General features: G+C 39.3%; 1 protein-coding gene across 15 annotated transcripts in view; it reads right to left on the reverse strand.

Annotated features, from left to right (window-relative positions):
• MAPK8 (mitogen-activated protein kinase 8) overlaps window positions 1–25,319 on the reverse strand; it is a 132,180-nt gene extending 106,861 nt beyond the window's left edge. For 4 of the 15 annotated variants that reach the window (XM_050805136.1, XM_050805144.1, XM_050805137.1 and 1 more), the window contains exons 1-3: window positions 25,138–25,311; window positions 23,674–23,867; window positions 7,445–7,514 (exon numbers count right to left, since the gene is read on the reverse strand). The gene's annotated coding sequence lies outside the window, so the exon portion shown is untranslated. Of the gene's footprint in view, window positions 1–7,444; window positions 7,515–23,673; window positions 23,868–25,137 lie in introns of all 15 variants that reach the window. The other 11 variants (XM_050805132.1, XM_050805140.1, XM_050805133.1 and 8 more) reach the window with 3 other exon arrangements.
• Between the last annotated feature and the right edge of the window lie 753 nt (window positions 25,320–26,072).

Consider the following 26,072-nt stretch of genomic DNA (forward strand, 5'->3'; position numbering starts at 1 on the left):
TACTCAAACATGGGGTGGGAAGAGGCAACCTGTTGCTTTTGTCTCCAAGCTTCTCGATCCTGTCTCTCAAGGGTAGCCCAAATGTGTGCAAACAATAGCTGCCACAGACTTGCTGGTAGAGGAGACTAGAAAGCTAACCTTTGGTGGGGCCCTAATAGCACCCCACATCTAGTCAGGAATATATTAAATCAAAAAACTGGAAGATGGTTAACTGATTCTCGGATTCTAAAATATGAGGCCATATTACTAGAAAAAGATGACTTGGTCGTAACAACAAATACTTGCCTGAATACAGCCAGTTTCCTATGGAAAGGAGAGGAGAACAAAGAGACATCAGATCCTAACTGCTGAGATATCACAGAATACCAAACCAAAGTTAGGCCAGATCTTAAGGAAGCTCCACTACATGATGGGATAAGGCTGTTGGTGGATGGGCTGCCTCCAGTGATAGATGGCAAGGGACATAATGGTTATGCTGTCATTGACGGAAATAAACACTCCTTATGTGAGAAAGGAAGACTACCTAATGGCTGGTTAGCCCAAACCTGTGAATTGTATGCTCTTAACCAGGCCCTAAGGCTCCCTGAAGGCCAAAATGGCACTATATACACTGATTTTAAGTATGCCTATGAGGTGGTACACACTTTCGGAAAAATCTGGACAGAGTGGGGCCTAATAAATAGCAGGGGAAAATAATTGGTACATGGGGAACTGGCCAAACAGGTTTTAGAAAGCCTCTTGCTTCCAGCAGAGGTAGCCATAGTTCATGTAAATGGTCATCAGAAAGGGAACACTATAGAAGCTGTAGGAAACAGGTTTGCAGCTGAAGCTGCTAAGCAAGCCTCCCTGGAGGAAGAAATTAAGACTATTTAGCCTGACCTAAGGTAGTATTAAGGCCCCAGTTTATCAGAGATGAGAAGGAAGAATTAGACAGGTTAGGGGTCAAACTGAAGATGAGATGGGTACTTCCCGATGGGAGAGAAATAAGTAAACCCCTAACGAGAAAGCTAATGTCTATATTACACAAAAGGAGTAATTGGGGATCCTGGGCTCTGCATGACGCAACACTTCAGAATTATAGGTGTACAGGGATTTATGCCCCTGCTAAACAAGTGTGTGGAAGTTGTGTAACTTGTCAAAGGATAAACAAAAAGGTGATCAGAAAACAGGCCACAGGAGGAAGACCTCCCAGAGTAAGATCATTTCAAAGCATTCAAGTAGATTTCACAGAAATGGCCAAAGGAAGAAGACTAATGTATTTACTGGTGATCGTAGGTCACCTTTCCAGCTGGGTGGAAGCCTTTCTCCTTCCAACAGTCATGACCAGTAATGTGGTGAAAATAATATTAGAACAGACGGTACCTAGATTTGGCCTGGTAGAAAACATTGATTCAAACAATGAGAGCCACTTTACCTCAAGGGTGTTAAGAGGAATTATGGAAGGTTTACAAATTAGATGGGATTATCAAACCCCTTGGCATCCCCTTCCTCTGGAAAGGTAGAAAGAATGAATCAAACTCTCAAAAAGCATAATCACCAAACTAATCTAGAAACTAAAATGCCCTGGTCCAAATGTCTCCCAATAGTACTCCTTAGGGTTATGACAGTCCCAAGAAAATACTTGGGATTGTCCCCCTACAGGTTATTATAGGGGCTCCCATATTTGGGCAGAGCTACAGACCTCCCTACTATGGAAACCAAGGATCAATGCTTAAGAAATTATATACTGGCCATATCTTCCACCCTGTCATTCCTTAGGTTAGGAGGACTTCTGACTTAAATGCCACTTCTTGAGTTCACGGTTCACCACTTTCAGCCTGGCAACTTGGTGCTGATTAAGACTTGGAAAGAAGACAAGCTCCACCCAAGCTGGGAAGGTCCCTATCAAGTGCTCCTTACCACTGAGCCAGCCGTGCAAACAGCTGAACAGGGGTGGACTCACTATCCTTGAGTCAAGGGATTGGTAAAAAGAAACCCCAGAAGGGAGGAGAAAAGACCAGTGGAAAGTGCACTAAGGAACCCTTAAAGTTAACTCTGAGAAAAATCTAAAAAGAAAACATGGGTTGGCCCCATTTCTTGAAGTTAATACGGCTGGGATGGGCTACTATACAAAGAGCAGAAGGTCAAAATGGAAACTGGCAGGGGACTCCTCCCTATCCAATCAGGTTGGTAATTAGTGTAACCAAGACGGTAGCACCCCAGACTATAAGATTGATGCCTGCCATGTCTAACCTTGTGGGAATTTGGAAAATCAGGGATAGCTCTCGCAGGCAGATAAATATCTTTGCCCTGAACCAGATACAGGTTATAGTAGAGCATCACCCTGCCCCACCTAGCTGGGATGATGTATGGTGGACTACCCAATTTCAGGGTTGGACAGTAAACATGGGTTGCGTAACTCTGAGCTGGAGACCCTTGAAGAATAAACTACATCTGTCCAAGGGCTCCCTGCCAAATAACTGCCACAATTTAGAATGTAATCCTATATTCATCACCATTGACAATCCAGCCATTCTAGACCAAGAACCAAATCTAAGTACTGGCAGTCAGCCTGCGGATGTGACAAATCACATGGCTCATGCACCTATAAAGTCATGATAAGCGATCAGAATGTAGAGGAGGGGTCAGTCCATAAAAGGGAAGAAAGTTTTGCTATTGGGAAATCGAAACTTAATGGGGAAGGGTACTGGGGTATAACCTTTTAAGGGGGATAATGAAACTTAGGCAACGTCCGGGAAGATCGTAACCCCATAGTACTCGACCAATGAGGAACTGGGGAAGGGACTTGCATGCTAGGAGATAAATTACCTGCTGTACCTGCCCTGGGTGTGCCTGCCTACCAGACACCTGATCCTGCAAGACTGCCATTAAAAGTCTCACTTCCACTGTTCTTCGTGTCTCTGAGCCCATTCATTGGGTTTGGATGGGTGAATGTGTTTCTCACACATTGTTTTACATTTCTGCAAATCCCTTTATTGTCTGGCTTAATTTCAGACAGCTGGGTTCTCTCATTTGCTTCTATATGATCTGTGGCCACATCACAGGGCAAGTCACATGGCCTCAGAAAAACTCTTGAGAACAGACATGAAAAACGCACGTAACACTTCCAGTATTATATGAAAACATTCTTGACTTCATAGAATCCCTGAAATATCTTCCTATTAAGTTAAAGTTTAAAACTCCTTTCTGTTAAAGAGATGGTAGTCTTAGCATACTTATACGAAAAAAACAATGTTGCAAATCTCTTATTTTATAAAAATTTTCTGTTAAGAATATATTTCTTTTAAACAAAATCTATTTCCTAGACTTTAATCAAATAAAAGCAGTTATCAGTACTCTAGTCCTCAATTAATGTAAGCTAATATGATTTTTGGATCCTTACAAATTGTATATGTAAGCGTGTACCCATGTATATAAATCTCTATCCCATGTGCACAAAATACATAAAAACAAATACACTAAAATATTACTAGCTACATTATAGATACTTTTAATCTTTACCTTTTTCCTCAATATTTTATATTTGCCGTTGGTTCAAAAAAAATTTTTTTAATGCTTCCTGTTGCTCTCTTCCTCTCATCAGCACTAGTTAATATTATTTTCAAAAAGAGTATGCCCTGACCTTGGGGAACCAGAAGGTTTTAGTTAATTAGAATTATGAGGAAGCAGAGTAAGGATAAAAATAAACCAGGAAATAGGATGCAATGGACCCTATGTTAACACATCAAAAAACTGGAATTTAGAATTCTGATCTTAGAGTATAGGATTTCCAGTAACATATGTTCTTTCCATAAAATAATGATTCTTCCTTTATAGTTCTAGCAGTAACTATGTGCACCAATAAAATAGTTACACACATTTAGCTCTGTGCCTTATGAAGTGTTTTCACTTATTATTCTTTGATCTTATATCATCACTGACTACATTACTTTAAAATTCATACGCTAAATGAATTTAATACTGTTTTTTTAAAAAAGGAGGCCGCATCTTTTTACACATTATTACTGTTCATGATAATGTTGTCTCATGGAAAAACAGAGTTGCGGCAAAGGGCCAACTAACTCAAAGCAATACACCGCTCTGAATTCTTTCAATTAGGGATCTCAAAACGTTATTGCTTAACTGGTGCTTGCAATACCATACTAAGTCTTATGGTGATAAGAGTGACACCCATTATACTATAATTAACAACAGAAGGGGACAGCAAAATGCAGAATCACAAACAACTTTTTCTACTTAACTGGCAGAGAAAAGACGGGCAGCACAAAGCAGTGGCTGGGAGTTTGGCGTCTGGAGCCGACTATCTGGATTCAGACTCTGACTCTGCCACTCATGTATGACCCTGCACAAGTTACTTAACTTCATCTTGCCTGAGTTTCTCCATCTATGAGGGAGAGAGGAGAATAACCATATCTACCAGCAAGGTTAAATAATTAAATGAGTTACTATTTGTAAAGTGTTGGCACATAATATTTGTTAAAAGTAAAAGAAAAACCCTGAAACTAAAGTTCAAACACTTTATTAAATAACAAAACAATCGTAGGGATGCAGAAAAACCAAATTAGATAATTCAGAATACTGCATCCTCAATTTCTGAACTTCTTAAAAAGGGGTGGTTTTCAACTATCCCTTAGCAAAAGTACAAACCGGTCAAGTATAAATGACTTTCAGAGATGCCATAGAAGAGTTTGGCTGGATACAGATAAAGCGCCTTTTTGCTTATATAAATTGAACAGAAAAATGTTCTGTCTTTAAGACAAGTTTTAAGACACAATAAATACTAGCATCAACAGGTCACCTCAGTTGCTCTTGTTGACTACCAAAAAAAAGGCAAAAATGCTGATCTCAATGTGTCAAATCTGTTTAAAGTTTAGATGGAAGAAATGAGCAATCACATAAAATTAAGACTGAAGCCAACTTCCTAAAGAAATGGAGTGTCCCAGGTTAAGGCAAGATAAGTACAGGCTGAAAGACATTTTATCCTGCCAGAAAGCAAGGAAGCACTCAACGAACAACCAGGTCAGATCAAAATGGACACAGCAGCCACCTCAAGAGACTCTCACTGGCCAAATGTGAGAAAACCGATCATCAAAAAGAATAACACCTAAAGTGAACAGAAGGAAAAAAAAAGAATTACAGTCAAAATCAATGAAATTAAAAACAGGAAAATAGAAAAAAAAAAAAAAAAAAAAGCTGGCTCACTGAAAATATAAATCAAACTGTTAAACCTCTAGCCAGACTAATCAAGAAGTTCAAGACCACCCTGGCCAACATGGTGAAATCTCCACCTCTACTAAGAAATACAAAAATTAGCTAAGCACGGCGGCATATGCCTGTAATCCCAGCTACTTGGAAGGCTGAGGCAGGAGAATCATTTGAACCCAGGAGGTTGAGGTAGCAGTGAGCCAAGATCGCACCACTGCATTCCAGCCTGGGTGACAGAGTGAGATTCTGTCTCAAATAAAAAAAGAAGAAGAACAAGAAAAAGGAGAGAAGGCACAAATTACTAATGTAACAAATGGAAGAGGGGTCATCATTACTTATCCCAAGTACATTAAAAGTACAACAAAGGAATACTATGAACAACTTGAACAAACCTGTAACTATTAAAGAAACTGAATCAATAATCTGAATAGATCTATATCTATTAAAAAATTGAACTGATAGTTATTAACTTTTTAAAACAGAAAATGCCAGGCCCGAAGTTTTACTGGTGAATTCTTCCAAACATTTAAGGAAAAAAAATGTGATACCAATTCTCTATAACCTCTTGCAGAAAATAAAAACAGAAGGAACATTTCCTGACTTATTCTAAAAGAGCAGCATTATTCTAATAATAATAATAATAATAAAACAAAGAGATTGTAAGAAAAGAAAGCTACAGACCAGTATCTTTCATGAACATAGGTAACAAAAATCCACAACAAAATATTAGTAAATTGAATCCATTAATGTAGAAAAGGAATTATTCACCATAACCAGGTGAGATTTATCCCAGGTATACAAGGCTGGTTCTAAAATCTACTAATGTAACCCTAACCCACCACATCAACAGGCTAATGAATATAAATCAAACGGTCATATCAATGGATGCAGACAAAGCATCTAACAAAATCTAACACCACTCATGATGAAAACGCTCAGAAAACCGAGAATGGAGAGGAATTTCCTCAATTTGATTTTTTTTTAAAAATCTACTCTACTCCCCTCAAAAAACCCTCTACAGTGAACATAGTACTTAATGGTGAAAAACTAGATACTTTCCCCCTAAGAACAAGAATAAGGCAAAAACGTCTCCTCCCATCACTCCTATTCAACATCATACCTAAAGTCCTAAATACTGCACTAAGACAATAAAAGGGAAGAAAAGGCACACAGATGGAGGGGCGACAAGAAATAAAACTGTTTTTGTTTGCAGATGACATGACTGTCTACCTAGAAATTTCTGAAGAATTGAAAAAAAAAGAAAAAACCCTCCTAGTTGATACAGCTGTTTCCACTGCGTGTGAGTTAACAATTCTGATACTGCTGTAAGATCTACGTTGGAACTGAACAACTAAGTAAATACGTGGTGTGTGCTGGGAGGCAGGTTTCTCGCTACTGGAGGAAATTTACTGGTAAGGGGAGGACCAGGAATGATCCATATGGTAATAGATTAGAGTTGAAGACACTAAGAATTCATGTTTAGCTTATACAGATACAGATGGTTACAAATATTTATGCACATATACTGATATGTAATATTAAATACTTATATGTGTCTGTCTAGACATGTAGATATACAGATATTTCTAATATATGAATATATTTCTTTGCTCTATCTGCTGAGAGTACCTAAAAGAAACAACATCCCAGTAGCAACAAGCACACCTAGAACTTTGTTTCTAATACCATTTTCTAATTAAAGGAAACAGTGCTCCTTAGAGAAATGGCTGATCCCAGGACTAGGGTAGAAAACATACAAGATGAGCTGGGAGCATCCTGCAGTGCCAGAAAGAAAGTGCTCAGAAAACACCCACGCTGATGGAAGTATGTCAAAGGCACAGAAGCTAACTAAAGGGGCTCCCAATGGCCAAATCTGAAACAATGCGAGTAGCAAAATGAAGTATTATTAGTATTGGACTGTAACACAAAGTATAAAATAAGCAACCATGAGTCCATACTGATATAAATGACTAAATAAATCACTAAATGGGAGAAAATAAAAATCTCCTGCACAGAAGGATTCCAAATATTAATAATTTATGTAGACACTTTGCCATCAAGAAGCAGGACATAACTTTCTACTCTTTAAGTGTGGGCTGTGCATGGTCACTTTTCCCAAATAGTGCAGTATGAAAAGGAGGAAAAAAGAATAACTTTACAATGGAAAAATCTGACAAACATTACTTCACCAGGTGATCAAAATCAAAACCAAGTCATAAATTATGTTAACAGTACATACCCTTGACAGGATGTGATGAAATGATGCTTTACCTCTGTGGATTTTCCTTCTAGAAACCCATAAGGCTAGTCTAAAAATAAGAAAAACATTAGACAAATTCCAATAAAACGGTATCCCACAAAATATCTGAGCAGTCATGGTCATCAAAAAAAGGAATATCTGAGAAACTCACAGCTAAGAAATCCTAAGGAGATACGACAAAATGTAATGTGGTATCCCAGATGGGATCTTGTAAAAACAAAACAAAACAAAACAAAAACACTAGCTAAAATCTAAGAAAAGCTGAATAAGCTATGGATTTTAGTGAATAATGTACCAATAATTTTCACTAACTGTAACAAATGTGCCATGCAAACATATGATGTTAATTATAGGAGAAATTGGGTGTGGGGTATATAGAAACTATAGTATATACTCAATTTTTCTGTAAAACCAAAACTTCTACAAATGAAGACTATTTTAAAAAGGATGAAATGATCATAAAACTTTTGAAAAATCAAAAATCCCTGTGACACAGAGAGAGTGAAAGTTATGTGCCACTTTTTGGAGATGACTACTAACCAATTTTCAAAACCGGTATGTTAAAAAGTTGGTACGTTAAAGAGAAATAAAAATTTATCTCATCTTGTTAGGAAGAACTGTAGTTCAATCCTAGTTGACAAGGGGGAAAGGTCTTTTTAACAAAGGAAAGCTGGTTAATATTAATAGATCAAGAAGGATGATAGGTGGGAGGTCCAGGTGGGCAGATCACTTGAGGTCAGGAGTTTGAGACCAGCCTGGCCATTATGGTGAAACCCTGTCTCTACTAAAAATATGAAAATTAGCCAGGCGTGGTGGCACGTGCCTGTAGTCCCAGCTACTCGGGAGGCAGAGGTGACAGAATCGCTTGAACCCAGGAGGTGGAGGTTGCAGTGACCAGAGATGGTGCTACTGCACTCCAGCCTGGGTGACAGAGCGAGACTCTGTCTGAAAAAAATAAAAATAAAAACAAAAAAGAAGGATGATAGGGTTAGAAAAACAAAAAACAAAAACAAAAAAACACCATTTGCAAGCCCAAATGAAACAACCGATTCAAAGCTCACCAAAAGACTCTAAACACATACGCTGCTGGAAAACAGAATATTCACAGGGAACCAAAATGTCATCTCACTGATCAACTGCTGATTGTCAAGGGCAAACCCATCGTTATAATGGATAGATCTGGTGAATACCATCTTAACACCAAATGATCACACTTTAGGCAAACCACCTGATGCCTGTGTTATGAGTCAATATAATGTACACAGGAATAACTAAGCCAAAAAAACTAAATATAATCCAGCCTCTAGACTCAATCTTCTACTTTAGGAAACACAGTGGGAATAGAGATACAAGTTAATTGCTACAAGAAAACAATCAGACAAATCCAAAATATGGGAAACATTCTATGACAAATGGCCTGGTCTCTTCAAGAAGCCAGTATCATAAGTGTAAAAAACAAAAAAATAGAAAACAGGACAATTGTAGTATGTTAAAAGTGACTAAAGCAACAACAATCAAATGTAGTTCATAAACTGATTCAATATTGGTTTGAAAAAGTTGACCTTTTTGGAGAAGAGGGGCAGAACAAGATGGAAGAATAGGACTCCCCAGTGATTGCCCCTAACAGAAACATCAATGTGAACACTATCCATGCACGAAAACATCTTCACAAGAGCTAAGGAAATAAGGTGAGAAATCACAGTATCTGATTGCAGCACAAACTGACCTTTTGGGGAAATAATTAGCAAAACTTGAATATGAACTAGATATTAAGGGCTTAAGTATGACATATGTAACAGAATGTGTTTATCTTTAGGAGAGACATAAACAAATATGACAAAAAAGCTAACAACTACAATATCCAAATGAAGTATACAGGTGTTTACCATAATATTCTTTCAATGTGTATGTCTGAACATTCTTCAGTTGGGAGTGATATGAGAGAATGAAGTCACTTTAAAATGTGGGTGAGGACGGTGGCCAAAATGTTCAGTTTTAAGGAACCAAAAAACAGTAATAGCCAATTCTACTGACAGGTGTAACAAAGAAACACACTGATCTTAAACCAGGTTCCTATGACACATATACTGGAAGATGGAGCCAAAAAAGAGAGGGCATCACTTTACCAAACAATTCCTATCCTCAAAGTTTAAAATATCAACCAAAACTCTGCTGATAAAACCTTCTGAAATACACCCAGTATCTATCATTTTCTCAAGGGCTATTAAAGATATATCATTTTTCCTCAATTATAATGATTAAGATGGATGGAAAACTTTGTAATTTTGAAATTTAAGAAGTATGGGAATAGCTTAGAGAATCAAAAACAAAAACTCTTTAAGACCTTACATTTATTTTCATACACAGATGAAGATGGCATCCTAAATCAAAATCAGTATCATTTTGTATCTCTCATATAAATAATGGGTTCTATGAAATTACATTTGTTCTGCAATCCCTTACATACTAGTGGTTGGGCAGATTTATACTGCTATAAACACAACTGTAAGTCCAGCCCCAAAGTTGATTCCTTCAATTAATGACTCAGTATCCTAGGGTTTCTCTGCGAAATTTTAAAATTTTATTTAACATGACTAAGTAGATACTTCTCAAAGCCACCCCCATAATACCTAGATTCCACAGTCTTTTAATTATGACAATTTCATTACAACAAATATCTCAGCTCCTTTTATACATGACTGCCCTTTTACACTCCTAATAGACATGAAAATGTTACCCTATACCTTTATCTTTTCTAAACTTTGCAAAAATATCTAGTTTTTTCTGCCATTTTCCCCTCCCATTTCTATTTCCAAGGCGATTTCCCCCTTTTCTAATAATTCCTATAATCTGTAGAAACTGGTACCCAAAATCTTACCCCTAGGAAAAACTGAAATCACATATACTACAATTTCAAATAGAGAATCTTATGACATAAACCTTGATCAACCTAACAAATCATTTTCCTTAACATGGTGAACTAGATAATTCAAACCAATTATCTTACTGGGAGCAACTAGAAAAACTGGACACCTGCTCAAGTCCCCAGTAAAAAATATTTTAAAAATCAAAACCAAAAAACCTGTTTGAGGGCATCAGAGTGCCAAGGTAGTGAAAAAGCATGAAGACCAAGATCTAGTAGAATAAGGAAAAGCTCATAAGGGAGCCTGGCATCTGGGGCCGTTTTTCCTCCTGATGGGATCTGCTAATTCCAAAGAGGTGGCTGAGAAGCTGAGCTTGAACTTGCAACAGATTTACACAACTAGAGATGATAAAATATTGGAGTTAAGGGTTCAAGAAAGTGTGGGGGTGGGGGCATGTGGGGCTGATAACACCCCTGGCTTTATGCTAGGACTCCAAGGGGTCATATCCCAGAAGAAAATAAAACAAAATAGACCAGCCTTCGTAGACTCTGGAACCCAGTTTTGAAACATTATAGTCTCTGACTGGATTAAGATGATCCAGGATTGCTAGTGCCACTAGCTTGCCTCCTGCCAAAAGTCAACAAAAATCCTCTCTAGAAGGAGACAGCATCATTCCCAAACCTTAAATTATCTATATAATTTTTATTACATAACGTCTTAAGTTATCCAACACAGACATGCTTAATATATTCAAAAAAGTTTTTTGTTTTTTTTTTGAGAATCATGAAAGACTGGCGCAGTACAAAACTCTGCTAACTTCAAAATTTCAAATACTTTACTTCATAATCCTTACGTTCATCTCCGATGAATTCTTTAGGAATTCCCACAGCTGTTCTATGCCCTCCTTACTGCCCTTCAGTCCCCATGCACTTGAAAACTTCACGTACTAAAGTAAGAAAAATCAGTCATCCAATCTAAAAGGAGTTCATACACTCACAGACGACCCTCTAACCTGTCTTCTCTGTATATTACCTGAGAGGGAACATACTCCACTAAGTTGCCACAAGAGAGTGAACTCTATCGGGGAGACACCATAGGTTTTCCAACATTTTACAACATAATCCATTACACACACACCTCTGTGTGTATCTCTATATAAATATACTCACACATCTATGGGAAACACAACTTTCAAAAAATTCTGAACTACAGTAATCAACACACTGTGGGAACATAAGCATAGACACATAGATCAATGGAATAGAACTCAGAGTCCAGAAATAAATCTGCCTTTTTTTCAAGAATGCCCAAGACAATTTGGTAAGAAAGAATAGCATTTTCAACAAATGGAGCTAGGAGTACTGCATGTCTACAAGCAAAAGAATGACCTCATATACGTTCCTCATACCATACACCCTAAAATTAACTCAACATGGATCACAGACCTAAATGTAAGAGCTAAAACTATAAAACTCAGAAAAAAACGTAGAAGTTGTCTTCATGACCTTGAGTTAAGCATTGGCTTCTTATAAAATATTCCAAAAGCACAAGGGAAAAACAAATACGTTGTATTTCTTCATTGAAATTAAAACTTTTTGTGCTACAAATGATGCCATCAAGAAAGTAAAAAGACTACCTCCAAAACAGGAGAAAATATTTATAAACCATACATCTGTTAAGCAACTTGTATCTCTAATATATAAAGAACTCTTTGGCCAGGCGAGGAAGCTCATGTTTGTAATCTCAGCACTTTTTGAGGCCAAGGTGGGAGCATCACTTGAGCCCAGGAGTTAGAGCACCTGGGCAGCACAGTGAGACCCCATCTCTAAAAAAAAAAATTAAAAATTAGCAGGGCACACCTGTGGTCCTAGCTACTTGTGAGGCTGGGGAGGGAGGATCACTTGAGGTAAAATTTTTTGTACTAAAAATACAAAAAAATTAGCCAGGACTAATGGCAGGCACCTGTAATCTCAGCTACTCAGGAGGCTAAGGCAGGAGAATTTCTTGAACCTGGGAGGCTGAAGTGAGCCAAGATCACACCACTGCACTCTAGCCTGGGCGAGAGAGCAAGACGTCACCTCAAAAAAAATAAAAAAGAGATAGCCAGAATGAGCAAAACTACAAAGAAGAAAGTAGGTTAAGTGGCTGTTTAGGGCCAGGGAGAGTGGTGTATGTGCGTTTGAAGAAATGGGGAGTGACTGCTAGTGAGTATGAGGTTACTTTCTGGGGCGACAAACATGTTCTAAAGTTAGGTTGTGATGATGGTTCCATTATTCCAGGAATATACTAAAAAAGCTTTGAGCTGTGTATTTCAAATAGATAACTATAATGGTATGTGAATTATACCCCAATAAAACTGTTAAAAAATTCTTAGTCCCTTATTATACATGACACGCTATGGTATTTTCTACTTCATTTCTTTTAAAAACATAACAGAAGTTGTGATCTCCTAAATTCATTCTATAACCTACTAATGGGTCATGACTAACAATTTGAAAGCACTGCCACAGAGTCCTACCTACAACACTAAAACTTATAACCACCGTCTCCTGTATCAGGACTAATCCCCTCATACCTCACATCCCTGCTGATGGTCACCAGAAAATGTCCAGTTCTCCCTGGTTATCTATTATTCCCTGAATTCTCACTGCCATACTGCTGTGTACGTCCTCCATTTGACTCAATTCTTCATCCTCCTAATTCCTTTACTTGGCCTTCTGAAATTCCCAATTTGTGACAAGCAAACTCAGCCTGTTACACTACCTATATCCTTTCTTGTCATTGTCTATCCTCCCTCCAATTCTTCCTTATTCAGTGAGGACATTACAACTGGTTTACAGTATGTACCCTTACTCCCCTCACTAGTTGCTGATTTCACCACGCATGCAGACTGACCCTTTTTTAATACCTCAGACTTTTAACTCATTGGCCTCCTCACATTCCGGACTTGTCTCTGAATTCTAACTCTGCAGCCCACACCCAAGGTCATCCTGAGCATCAATTATGTCAATAATTATCATACTTGTGAAATCTCTCTTTCAGATATCCCACTCTGACCATGGCATTCAATCTTTCAAATTAACTTACTCAAACCCTGTGGCCAGTTACATACTCAACCACCACCCCACAATAAGCATTCTAGTTAAAAGGCCCTTATTTCCCTTGTCCCCTTTTCCTTCTTTTGTACTGATCTGGTGTGATGGTTAGCTGTAAGTATCAATTTGGCTAGGCTGTAGTACCCAGTTATTCAAACAATTATGTAGTTGCTGTGAAGGTATTTTGTAGATGTGATTAATATCTACAAACAGTCAAGTTTAAGTACCGGAGCTTATCCTTGATACCGTGGGTAGGCCTCATCCAATCACTTGATAAGGCTTAATAGCAAAAACAAGTTTCCCTGAGAAAAACAAAATTCTGCCTCAAAGCTGCAGTATTAACTCCTGACCAAGAATTTCCTGCCTGTCCTACAGATTTCAGACTTGCCAGCCCTCACAAAAATAAATGCCTTAAAATCTCAGTCTATCTATCTATAACTCAGATTGGTTCTGTTTCTCTGGAGAACTCTACTACACCTGGCAAAATCTCACCCTGGGTAAATCCAACCACCTGCCTTATCTGTGCCTGTAACTAATCAGCTAAATAATGCTGGGGGGGGTGGTCACAAAACCAGGTTGACCGATATCACTTTAACTTCAAGATTTTAAACCTTAAATAAACAATCAATACTTCTTGACAAACTGCTTCAAACTCCTCACACTCCCATCCCTTTCTGCCCATATGAATCTCATGCTTCACTGAGCAAACAAACCACAAGAGAAGATGAAAGCCAGGAGAACAGGTCTTCATCTTCCAACTTCCAAACTTCCTCACAAGGGCACACTTTTCCACATTTCCTCCTGTTAGATGGAAAAGATTTCTCCTCTAATGAGGGCCAAACTCTCTACCTGTACTCTGCATCCCCTTTCCTACATACAGCAATGCCATTTTCACTCAATTTCTGAGCCTCACAATTTCCTTTATCTACCAACCCATTTCTTTGTTCACTTTAGAGCTAATCTTAAAAGAGTGGTCTACACCCACTGTGTCAGCACTTGCTCATATCTCACTCTTTTTCAAAGTGTTTCATTCAGGGGCTAGGTGTGGTGGCTCACGTCTATAATCCCAGCAATTTGGGAGGCTGAGGTGGGAAGATCACATGAGGCCAGGAGTTTGAGACCAGCCTGGGCAACACAGTGAGACCCCATCTTTACAAAAAACTTAAAAATTAGCCAGCCGAGTCCCAGCTACTTGGGAGGCTGAGACAGGAAGATCCACTTGAGCCCAGGAGTTTAAGGCTGCAATAAGCTATGATCACACCACTGCACTCCAGCCTGGGCAACAGAGGGAGATGGTCTTTTAAAAAAAAAAAAAATCATTCATTGTTTTTTAACCATCTTCAACTTGGCTTCTTTCTTCCTACTTTAATAAAATCGTCAAACAAGATCACCAACAACTTCCCATATAATCTCTCTATGCCTGTTTCCTCATGTATAAAATGGGCCTAACAGTGCCCACCTTGTAGGGTTGCTGTGTGATGTTTAAATAATTTAACATACATAAAGCACAAGAATAGTGGCTGATACATGATAGGCACCAAATAGGGTATGTATTAGTTCTTATACTATTAGGATAGTCTGGATTCTTATTTTCCCAAGGTTCTAACTTTTTGTTTCTAGTTACTTAACAATGTATGGGTCCTTGAGCAGAAAACCACCTCAGCTTTTTGGTGGGAGCAGGGGAAGGGAAGAAGAGACAGAAAATGAACTATTTAATCCCCATTAAGCAATGAGATCTCTACTGAAATTCAGCTAAGTATCTAACTACCATATAATTTTATAAGGATGAGCGACCTGCCTCAAACCCAGTCGCCAAATCAAACTCACTCTTCGCACTCTCTCACTCCTGTGCTTTCCTGACTTGCTGATTTCAGCATTTTTCCAAGCTTAAGACCCTCCTGTCTATATTCATTCACTTCATACTTCTACATATCTTGACCTCTGACCGTACGCTCTCTGACACCAGACTAAACTATATTTCAGGGAGCTGCCTCTGACTGCTAAGCACATAGAAAGCAGCCTATATGTATAGTCACGCCTTGCTTAAGGACGGGGATACCTTCTGAGAAACGCATCGTTAGGCAATGCCGTCACTGTGCGAACATCATGGAATGTACTTACACCAACCTAGATAGTATAACATACCTAGGCTATAATATGGTGTAGCCTATTGACCCGAGGCTACGAACCTGTACAGCATATTACTGTACTGAATACTGCAGGCGACTGTAACACAACGGGAAGTATTTGTGTATCTAAACATAGAAAAAATAGAGTAAAAATATGGTATAATTTAATGGGACCACTGTCACATGTGTGTTCTGTCACTGACTGAAACCTCACCATGGGGTACATGACTGTATTATCAAATAAGAGACAAGGCAGTTAACTGCTATTACATTAGCTATCAAGTGATTGATCCCCAACTTGTCCATTTAACATTTTGAAAACCACAGTTCATTTCAAGTTACATTAACTTTAGAAAGAAAACTTCACACTACTTTAAGTATTCCCATAATCCCTCCCTAATTTCATTATTATTCATAACCTTTAAATACTCAACAGATAAACAGATATTTTGGCTCTCGTTTCACATATAATGGAGGAAAACTATAATCTTCTAAAAATCACCACTATGAATGCAATAAAAAAAATATAGCGGTATTAAAAAGTTGGGGGAGGGAGGAGGTAAAAATCAAAGGAAACAAAAAAGCTGGCATGACATATCAGAAAAATCAAAAATTCAACTACAAAACTATTAGAAATAATAAATATTCTACAGGGGGCTTATCATTTAATATATAAAAATATTAACTAATTTACAAAATAAAAAAGCTTTCATATATAAAACCAGATAGAAGATAAAATGGAAAAAAAGATGCCATTTCCGGCAGGAAAAAAAAAAAAACAGAAAAACTTAAATATATAAAATAGCAAAAAAAAAAAAATTCTTTTTAATGTTTAAAAATGCTATCAGGAACCCAAAATGAGACTTCAACAAATAAAAAGGTTAAGTTTTTCCTATTCTTGGATATAAAGGTACAACATCATAAAGCTGTCACTTATTTTTTAAATACAAAGAAATCCTAACAGTAAACTGAATCCATGTAATAGAAGTCAATCACTGGGGAGCAAGGTAACTTGAAAAGAATGTACAAAATGCTTCTGGGTGATGGAAGTGTTCTTTATTTTGATCTGGGGTTGCACAAGTGTATACATAAGCAAACTTATTGGACTGTAATGCTTGTGCATCTAGCTGTACATAATTTTACCACAATAAAACAAAAAAACTGATTCCAACAGAAAGACTGGCAGAGGAGGGGTACAGACTAGACTAGATGGGTTGTTTCTGAAAGTTCATATAAAATAAACAAGATAGAAGCCAGAAAAATACTTCTGAAAAGAGAAATAAAAGGGAATTAGACCTAGCAGAAAACACAGCATATGCTACAATAATAAAAACAGGATGGCTTGGGTCCCAAACAGGCGGATGGGTCAGTGGGACCAATGGTACCAAACACACGTGGAAATTTTGTAAATGGTAAAAGTGGCATTTTAAATCAGTAAGACAAAGATGGACTATTTAATAAATGGTATAGGGGCAACTGGATGGATATCTGGTGAAGAAAATAAAGTTGGAACTATACATAATATCCTACCATAGAATGGAAAACAGCAAATTGGGGAAAAATATTTCCAAAAAATAGCATGGAGCCAATCTGTAAAATTAATCCTAAAAATCTAGGAAAATGAGCAACAAAGCAATAGAAAAATACGCAAAGACAAGGACAGTTCAAAATAAAGAAAATACAAACAGTCCTTAAAAGATGAAAGATGTTTAAGGGTAACAAGAAGCAGGCATTCTTACACAGTGCTGGTGGAATGGAAGGTGGACAACCTCTACAGGCTTCACTTCAGCAATACATAAAAATACAAATGCATATACACTGGCCTAGGAACTCTACCTCTGGAAATTTATCCTATGCATTTAAGTGCAACATGATGTATGCACAAGGTAATCCACTGCACCATGGTTTTTGATAGCAAAAGTCTGAAAACTACCTAAATATGCATCAAAAAGGAGTTAAATGGTACACCAGTATAATGATGTTATAGACTGTCTGTGTCCCTCCAAATTCATATGTTGAAGCCCTACCCTCCAACTTGATAGTATTTGGAGGAGAAATCTTTAGGAGGTAACTAAGCTTCTCATGTATTAGGTCATGAGGGTGGAGTCCCCATGATAGGATGAGGAACAAACTAGAGCTCTTAGGGGCCATGTGAGGATACATCCAGAAACCAGCCACCTGTAAAGCCAGGAATAGGGCCCTCAACAGGGAACCAAATTGGTTAAGTAGCCTAATCTTGAATTTCCCAACTTCCAGAACTGTGAGAAATAAATTTCTGTTGTTTAAACCACTCAATCTACGGTATTTTGATATAGCACCCCAAACAGAGTAACACAAATGGAATACCACAAAGATGTTAAAAAAGATGTTAAAATACCACAAAGATGTTAAAAAAAGCATGCTATTTACATACTGATATGACTGATATAAAATAATATCTCAGCTATATTAAAACAAAAAAGCAGGCCACGTGCGGTGGCTCACACCCATAATCCCAGCACTTTGGAGGCCAAGGCAAGTGGATCACCTGTAATCCCAGCTACTCAGGAGGCTGAAGGAGGAGAATCACTTGAACCTGGGAGGCAGAGGTGGCAGTGAGCCGAGACTGCACCACTGCACTCCAGCCTGGGCAACAAGAGAGAGAATCCGTCTCAAAAAACAAACCAACAAGCAAAAAACAAAAAAGCAAAGGGTGGTACATATTGCATCCATCAACTTAGATTAAATAAAAAGGGAGGAAGCAGAGCAAAGGCTACACAGTACTGTATATATGTATGATACCTATCCTTCATTGGCAAAGCCAAAATCCATAAAGCTGTGAAAAATACAATAAGTTTAGTACAAACATATTTGGTAGCAAAACCTGACGAGATGTAGCATAAGATTTTATAATCTTTATTCACCCCACTTGTATTTGTTATGCTTTTATAAAAATATTAACATCTTTGATTATTTCTGGGTTTTTTATTTTTTTTTATTTTTTGAGACAGAGTCTCACCTCTGCCGCCCAGGCCGGAGTGTAGTGGCATGATCTCGGCTCACTGCAACCTCCACCTTCCAGACTGAAGTGATTCTCCTGCCTCAGCCTCCTGAATAGCTGGGATTACAGGCGCGTGCTACCACGCCCAGCTAATTTTTGTACTTTTAGTATAGATGTAGTTTCACTATGTTGGCCAAGTTGGTCTCAAACTCCTGACCTCAGGTGATCCACCCGCCTCAGCCTCCCAAAGTGCTGGGACTACAGGCGTGAGCCACCACGCCTGGCCTATGTCTGAATTTTTTACAGAAATGCTAATGTGTTTAATTACGAGGCTACAACCTCTTACTAGGGATTTTGGATAATATGGTAGATGCGCTATCTTATCTTCCTACAATTGCAAAAAAAGAAGCCTTCATTCTAAAATACATCTGGACCAAGGATTCTGAACAAAGGATTACACACTTACATACACATAAACTATCTTTGGAAGTATTCACAGGAAATTTAAGTTTCCAGGTAGAAGAACTAGGTGGCTACACACAGTAGAAAAGGAGATTCTTTATCTTTTTAAATCTTTGGAATTTTGAGTCAAAGTGAATTAATTACTACTTAGTCAAAATATAAAATGTAAACAAAGTAAAACATTAAGACTTTTAAATTCTCAATAGTAACAGACAAAGCTAGATACTTGGGTTTTTGTTTGTTTTAACTGAAAAGTGACCCTTTCTCAGGTCACAGAGAAATCCATACAGCAGGAGCTTTTCTTTATCTTACCTTTGGTTGACCCAATGGCATCTGAAAGTAAAGAGAGCCATCCTTTCTGGAATAAGTCAGAAAATGGTGATTTTTCTACCCAATTAATGACTTTTAGGAAATAGCATCTTATCAATGTTTTTGATGTTTCCTGCCGAGCAAAGCAAGTGCTTGTATGTGGCTGTTTTTCGTTTCTAGTGTCCCCAGAAATATGGTAGGTGGCGGGCTTGAGTCTCTCAGCACCGAGAAGCAGTACTGGAGGCCTACACTTCTCAATACTGGAGAGAGACTTTAAAAAGTGTTTCAAGTACAGATCTAGCCTTACATCGTAACAGCTCCAATACAAAGGAGATTGAGAACTCTGGTTAGTACCTGAATAGCATCTTTTCTACTGTCAGCTTTTCATATTTTTCATATACTTATTTTGATACCCTGTTGTATTCCAGAATGAATTTATAAGGTTTGTCTTTTCTTATGATTTGGATTTTGACTAATGTGCACCACACTCTCAACTTAAACCAGGAATCAGAAAAGATACCTTGCTTTCTGAGGTTTATCGAGTGAGTACAAAGGCATGGCAAGAGACACAAGGTTTGGAAGGCCCCAAATGCCCCAATGACAAAAGAAATTCCTAATGAAATGACTAACAATATTTGCTTCCTTGTGTTAGGACATAAATGTGCTTACGTTAATCCTTATCTTCTATCAAATTATACTCGGCTCACTGAGGGTAGAAACTGACTTCTATTTCCTTTGGCTCCCACATCATCAAATACCTGGATTGGTATAATGCAATGCACAGTAAATATTGCCGAAGTAAAAACCAGTGTCATCTCATAGTAGAGTAGATGCTCTCAAGAAGGAACAAGAAATTTGATCTACCATTATACCCATACAAACGCTAAACAGAAGACTTAGAAAAACACAGAAAATACAGAAAAGATAATATTTCTAAGTAGTACTAATAAATAATCTCCCTCATTTTTTAAGAGGCCTCCATGCCTCAATGAATTGTTGTGGTTACCAAGTCTCTGACAAATTTGCAATCTTCGCAGAATCAAAGATCCCAATAACACTAAATTTAAAAGATGTGACAGCATTCCATTTTCTTCAAATGTGTCACATGATAAAGCTATTCGTAGTTCCTAAATTCTCATTCCTTTAGATGTCTATAATAAACCTAGGAAAGCGTAGGCAATTTTCTGCTGTGGGAAAAGGCAAAAAATCGTGAAAGCGGCAAATATGTTCCCTTCAATATATGCTTTTGGAACATTTCCAAATTTTAAGATAGAGAGGATTACTGGTCCAAATGTTAATATAAATCATCTCAGTCAATTCAGATTATATGAGACGATCGAATTTTAGATAAACCCCCAGAGATGCAGAGTGAAACAAATGGCATATTCTGGAGAATTAGAATGGACACTGTGCATTAAACTGGTTTGACATTTACTTGGCATTTTATGTTTGTTCAAAGTTAAAAATAAGTGATAACAATAGCAAAAACTACCTGAATACTTCTATCTACCATTCCAGGCACCATACCAGTACTAGGCACTTTACATGCAGTACCTTATTTAAACCTCACAGACCTATGAGGTTATGTGCTATTATTATTCTCATTTGACAGACAATAAAACAGGCCCAAATATGTTATATAACCTGAACGAGCCTATACCACAGTTAGATTGGAGCACAATTAGAACTCAGGCTGACCTTAAAACCCACACTAGCAATCACTATAAGGTTTGGGTTCCTTAACTTTCTAAAGAATGGCAGATTTTAACTAAATCTGAAATACAATAAAGGGTAACAGCAAACACAGGCATGTCTTGTATTTGTATATAACCCCTCTCCAAGAAAAAGAACGGAAGCTACTAAGTTTTCCAAAAAGGTGTCTCTCCCGTCTCTCTCTCTCTCTCTCCCCCCCCCACACAAAATTTTAAAAACTGGATTTCAGTGAAATTTGGCTTGCACAGAGATGTGAAGTAGGCTTTTGTTTGGCAGGAGCCCTTTCATATACCTTTTAAAAGAGCATAAATTCACTGTTCAGAGATGCCTTAAGTCTCATCCCTGACTATAAGCTTCCTGAGGATAATGAACTCTTCATTTTATGTCTTCCACAAAATCTCTGAAAGCATAGGGTCTCATGAGAAGGCATAATGCTGTGGAATAAATAAAAATCTCCCTTTCCAAGAATCTCCAGCTTATGGCGAAGTCTTCCATTTGTTTTCTAAGTCTGGATATTAAAGAAAAAATTTAACTCAACAATGTTTTTGACTTCTGAAAATTACAAAATTCTAACTTTGACTACTGTTCTTAACTTGGGCTTCTGATTATCACCCAAGAAGGGCTCTTTTTGTCCTAGTATGTTTTCTCTAGAACCACCTATCTGAGGAACAAGCCTTCTATAAAAAAAAGTTCTGACAGCCTGAGTTTATAGTTTTAAAGCCAAAAACATTAAGGCACTTGCCTAAAGCTCCAGAACTTGTTGATGACAAAGTCCAGATGGCAGAACTGAGAAATGAACCTAGGTCTGATTCCTGGATTGCTCTAGCTCCACCTATTGACCTGAATGACAGGGTAACTCACTTCAATACTTCTGTCACCTTTCAGTCAAATCATTTCTGAAATCAAAGTTCAACTTAACCTGCATTAAGAGTAAAAATGCAAGGCTTCTAAATGTTCAGGTAAAGAGCACATGATGAAGACAATCAGCATCACAGTTCACTGACATAGGCAAATGATTCATATATAAAGCTATGCGGTTATAATGACTTCCTTGGACTACGTGAATCAGAAAGGCTACTACCCATACCATTGACTTGACCAGAGACCTCTAGAGCGCTGGAATCCTAATGTCAGACATTATTTTGTATTTCTACTCGTGCATCAAAGCATCTCAACCATGTAGATGACTCAAATATGTCAAAATTCAACCCGCTGGCAAAGCTGACCAACAAGAAGCAGGCTCCTATTCAACAACCTCTTAGCACTAGGATCGTTGGGGACTAGTCATTTAACAACAAATTACTTCAAGTTGTTTCACTGAACATCTCATCCTCCCAAGGTCACTTCGATAATATCAGGCATGTAGCAAATACTTAAGATTCTAACCACATTAATTTGTGTACAATGTATTCTTGCACTAACTTCCTTTCCAAATGGCATTTCCCCCGATCTAAAGGAGTGTGAAGGATATAGTTTCCTATTCTGCTAGGACAGGACACTTAAAAGGAGCCCTTTTCATACTTATTAAAGGAATATATTTACTAACAGAATCGATGCTATATCTCTTACTTTAAAGCATAATTTGAAGTGAAATTCAGAGTGACTGCTAATGAATATGGTGTTTCTTCTTGGGGTGATGACAATGTTCTGGAATTGGTGATGGTGATCAATGCACAACATTGTGAATATACTAAAAACCACTGAAATATATACACTCTAACAGGTGAATTTCATGTCAATTAAATTTCAATAAAGCTATTTTTAAAAACCAATAATTTGGAAAACAAAATAACACAACTCTGGTTCTTTACATAGGCTGACTGTGAGCTACTGCCAAAGGATTGTCAGTAACCCCTACTAGAAGCTGACATACCTTAACTAGGTAAAGCAATAAAACGTTGGTATCTCAAAGGTTTTCATCCCTCATCTTAAAAAAGTATCATTTTCTTATTTCTTCATTTCCACTTTACAGCAAATAATAAGAAGCTCATTAATTAGTTCACTCTTTTCGTATTCTTTCAAATCCAAAACAAACGCTAAACTGTTCAGGGAGTGGAAAAGAGCTTTAACTTGGATAAATGAATTATTTTGAGTTTTAGGATCATATTTTGTACCAATGTGTTAACACAAGTTAGAACTTAAAACCAAACATTTCAAGTAAACATTTCCAAAATATTAGAAATATTTCTAATAAAACATTTATGTGGCTTTGTCCTCAATTTTTCACAAAATGAGTCACCAAAAACCTTTCAAATAATATTCACAAAATTATAAATGCAATCATTTTAGACCCCTACTGAAATACCAGTTTATGTGTGCCTGTGTGTGCATTACGTACATACACACACAGACACACATAAACTAGTACATACACAGAAACACACACCCCACAACCTACTTTAGTTTATTAATCATATTAAAAAAACATTTAGACAAGATTTTATTTTAGGACAGTGAATGACCTACACGTGATTCAAAAGCCCATGTCATCATAACAGATAATGTACATGAACTGATCATTTAGCCATCTGAAGCGACAGTTGCATGAAGCTTCCAAAACTTTATGGAGAACATTACAGTTTTTTTTAAGGCTTGAATTTAAATATTATCAATTACAAAGAGCTTTTCATCAATCCGACTTTTATTGAACACTTACTATATTCCAGGCTAGGTGGTGGAGAAACAGATGCAAGACAGGCCTGCCCTCAAGGAAGTCCCATTTTGATTGCTTGCTTTTGTCAGGCACAGCACTAAACATGTTCACTTAGAGCATCTGACCTCCTAGGTTTAACGTTAACCACAGCAGGGGAATCTGAGGTAACCATTACAAATGACTGTAAGGCTGCAAGACTGGAAAAAATAAAATTTAGAAATAAACAAAAGCTGTTGTATATTTAGACCAAATCTAATTCTACTTCCTAACATTACACTTGAACTTCCAGATATACTGCTTAAAAAATGACCCAGAACATAACCATACCTTCCTTAACAGACATCTCTTATGTAATTCTCTCATTTAAAGGTCCATCTATTATACTTCAGTCAAAGCATCCTCTTCCATGAAAGGATACCTTCCTTTACCTTCAAACCAAACCTCTTCATCTGGGTACGGTACCGAACAGTTGTTGAATGAATGAATGAATGAAAAAACATGTTCTAATTGCCAAAGAGGTATTTGCTGGATGCCTATCTCAAAACACAATGGACTGACGGACCAGAATTCTACTGGACAGATCGCTGAATTTCAGAGGTAAAAACGGTAATCACTGGACAATGCCATGTAGTTAACATGTTATTAAATTCGCAATAAAGACCAGGCGGGGAACTTTCAGAAATAAAAACGGAAAGTGTTCATCAGGGTACTTTAAAATGGACTTGGTTCTACCATCTCTGAATCCGGAACACAAATGTGAGACAAAGAGATGGGAGGGTGGGGTGAAAAAGTCAAAAGGTCACCACCGAGTGACCCTCAAGAGAAATGTGCGCTGACCACCGAAGCTCGGGCCAAGCTGGATGGACACCTCCCACCCGAACCACGGGCCTGGGCTGTGCCTCGCAGCCCAGAGCTGCAGGCCATCCCGGCCCTTTTCAGCGCTGCTGCCTGCCTTCGCCCAGAACCTGAGCACAAAGAAACCACCGAGAAGCAAAATACGGTCCCCATGGGCGCGGGGCAGGCTTGGGGACCCGCTGGTAGAAGCCCTCTTCCCGGCTCCTCGCCGCCCCGGAGGCAGCCAGGGTGCGGCGGGCCGCGGAGACGCCTCTGTCCGACCCTTGCCGAAGTGTTTCAGAACTTGCCACCCACCCCCCCGCTATTTTCTTCTCCCGCCGCGGAGGCAGGACCCGCGCGAAGAGGACGCGAGAGGACAGGCGGGCGGGGCTCGCCGCGGCGGGCTGGCTGGCGGGTAGCGGAGCGCGCCCAGGTCCCGCAGCCCCACGCCCCCTTGGCCGGCCCCCGCCTCTGCGCCGCTATTGTTCCCGCGCCGCCCCCGCCCGCCGCGCGCTCCCGCCCCCACTCCCGGGAGGGGGTTACGGCTGAGGAGAAGGCGGCGGCAGCGGCACAATAACATAAACACGACGGGGCCGCCTGCCGCCCAGGCCCTGCGGCATCCGCCGCACTCACCCGGCAGCGCAGCGAACGGCGACAGGGAAGCCCGCCAGCGGGGACAGGGGCGGTCCGAGCGGTCGCCGCGGCCGTTACCCAGGTCTGCTCGCCGCTCCGCGATCCTAGCCGCGTCGTCCAGCCTCGGCCGCTCCGCTGAGTAACAGGGACGCGGGCCGTCACCGCGCACGCCCGCCCACGTCATCGCGCAGGGCGCCGCCCCCGCGCCTCCCGAGTGGCCTGCGGGGCGGGGCAGCCCCGGGGCCCGGATTGCGGGGGCGGGGCCGCTGGCCGGGGGCGGGGCTACTCCACGGGGCTGAGAGAACTTGCGGAGGTCGCCTGGAGGCGGAGCCGCGGAGAGAGCCTCCGAGGGCAGTGGGTGAGGGGCGTGGCCAGGAGCGGGAGGGGCGGGCCCTGTGGTGGCACGTGGCGGCGCGTGGCCCCAGGGGACTGCATCTGGTTGGCGGCGGTAGCCAGGTCGGAGCTTAAGGCTTCGGGCCTCGTCACCACAGGGTTTGAAGGGCAGGTGAGCTTAGGCCAAACTTGCGCAGCGAACAGACACCCCTTCCTGGTACACACCTGAGTGATGAAGAGCTGGTTACCTTGACCGACAGTACGTTCCATGCTGAGGACACCTGTCCGGATCCCAGCAACCTACAGAGAGATAAGTGTTCTCTTCAGCTGCCCCGGTAAAGCTTCCTCCAGTTTTTCCAAAATCCACTTCCTCCGAGATTCCTTGCAAATCCACCTCTTCCCAGATTCCTTGCATTACCTGGTTTACCTCTGAGGCCCCACAAAACGTGTAAATGTTACAGAAGCGATAAACTGACAAGCCTTTAAATATCCAACAACAGGTGGAAAGGCGTTTAAGTTACCTACATCCATGCAGTAGAATACATTTTAGCAATTTAAACGCCATGTGTTCAAGGAATTCTTAACAACACAGGAAAATGTTA

Source organism: Macaca thibetana, chromosome 9 (assembly GCF_024542745.1).
Source record: "Macaca thibetana thibetana isolate TM-01 chromosome 9, ASM2454274v1, whole genome shotgun sequence".
In the NCBI taxonomy this organism is placed as follows: domain Eukaryota; kingdom Metazoa; phylum Chordata; class Mammalia; order Primates; family Cercopithecidae; genus Macaca; species Macaca thibetana.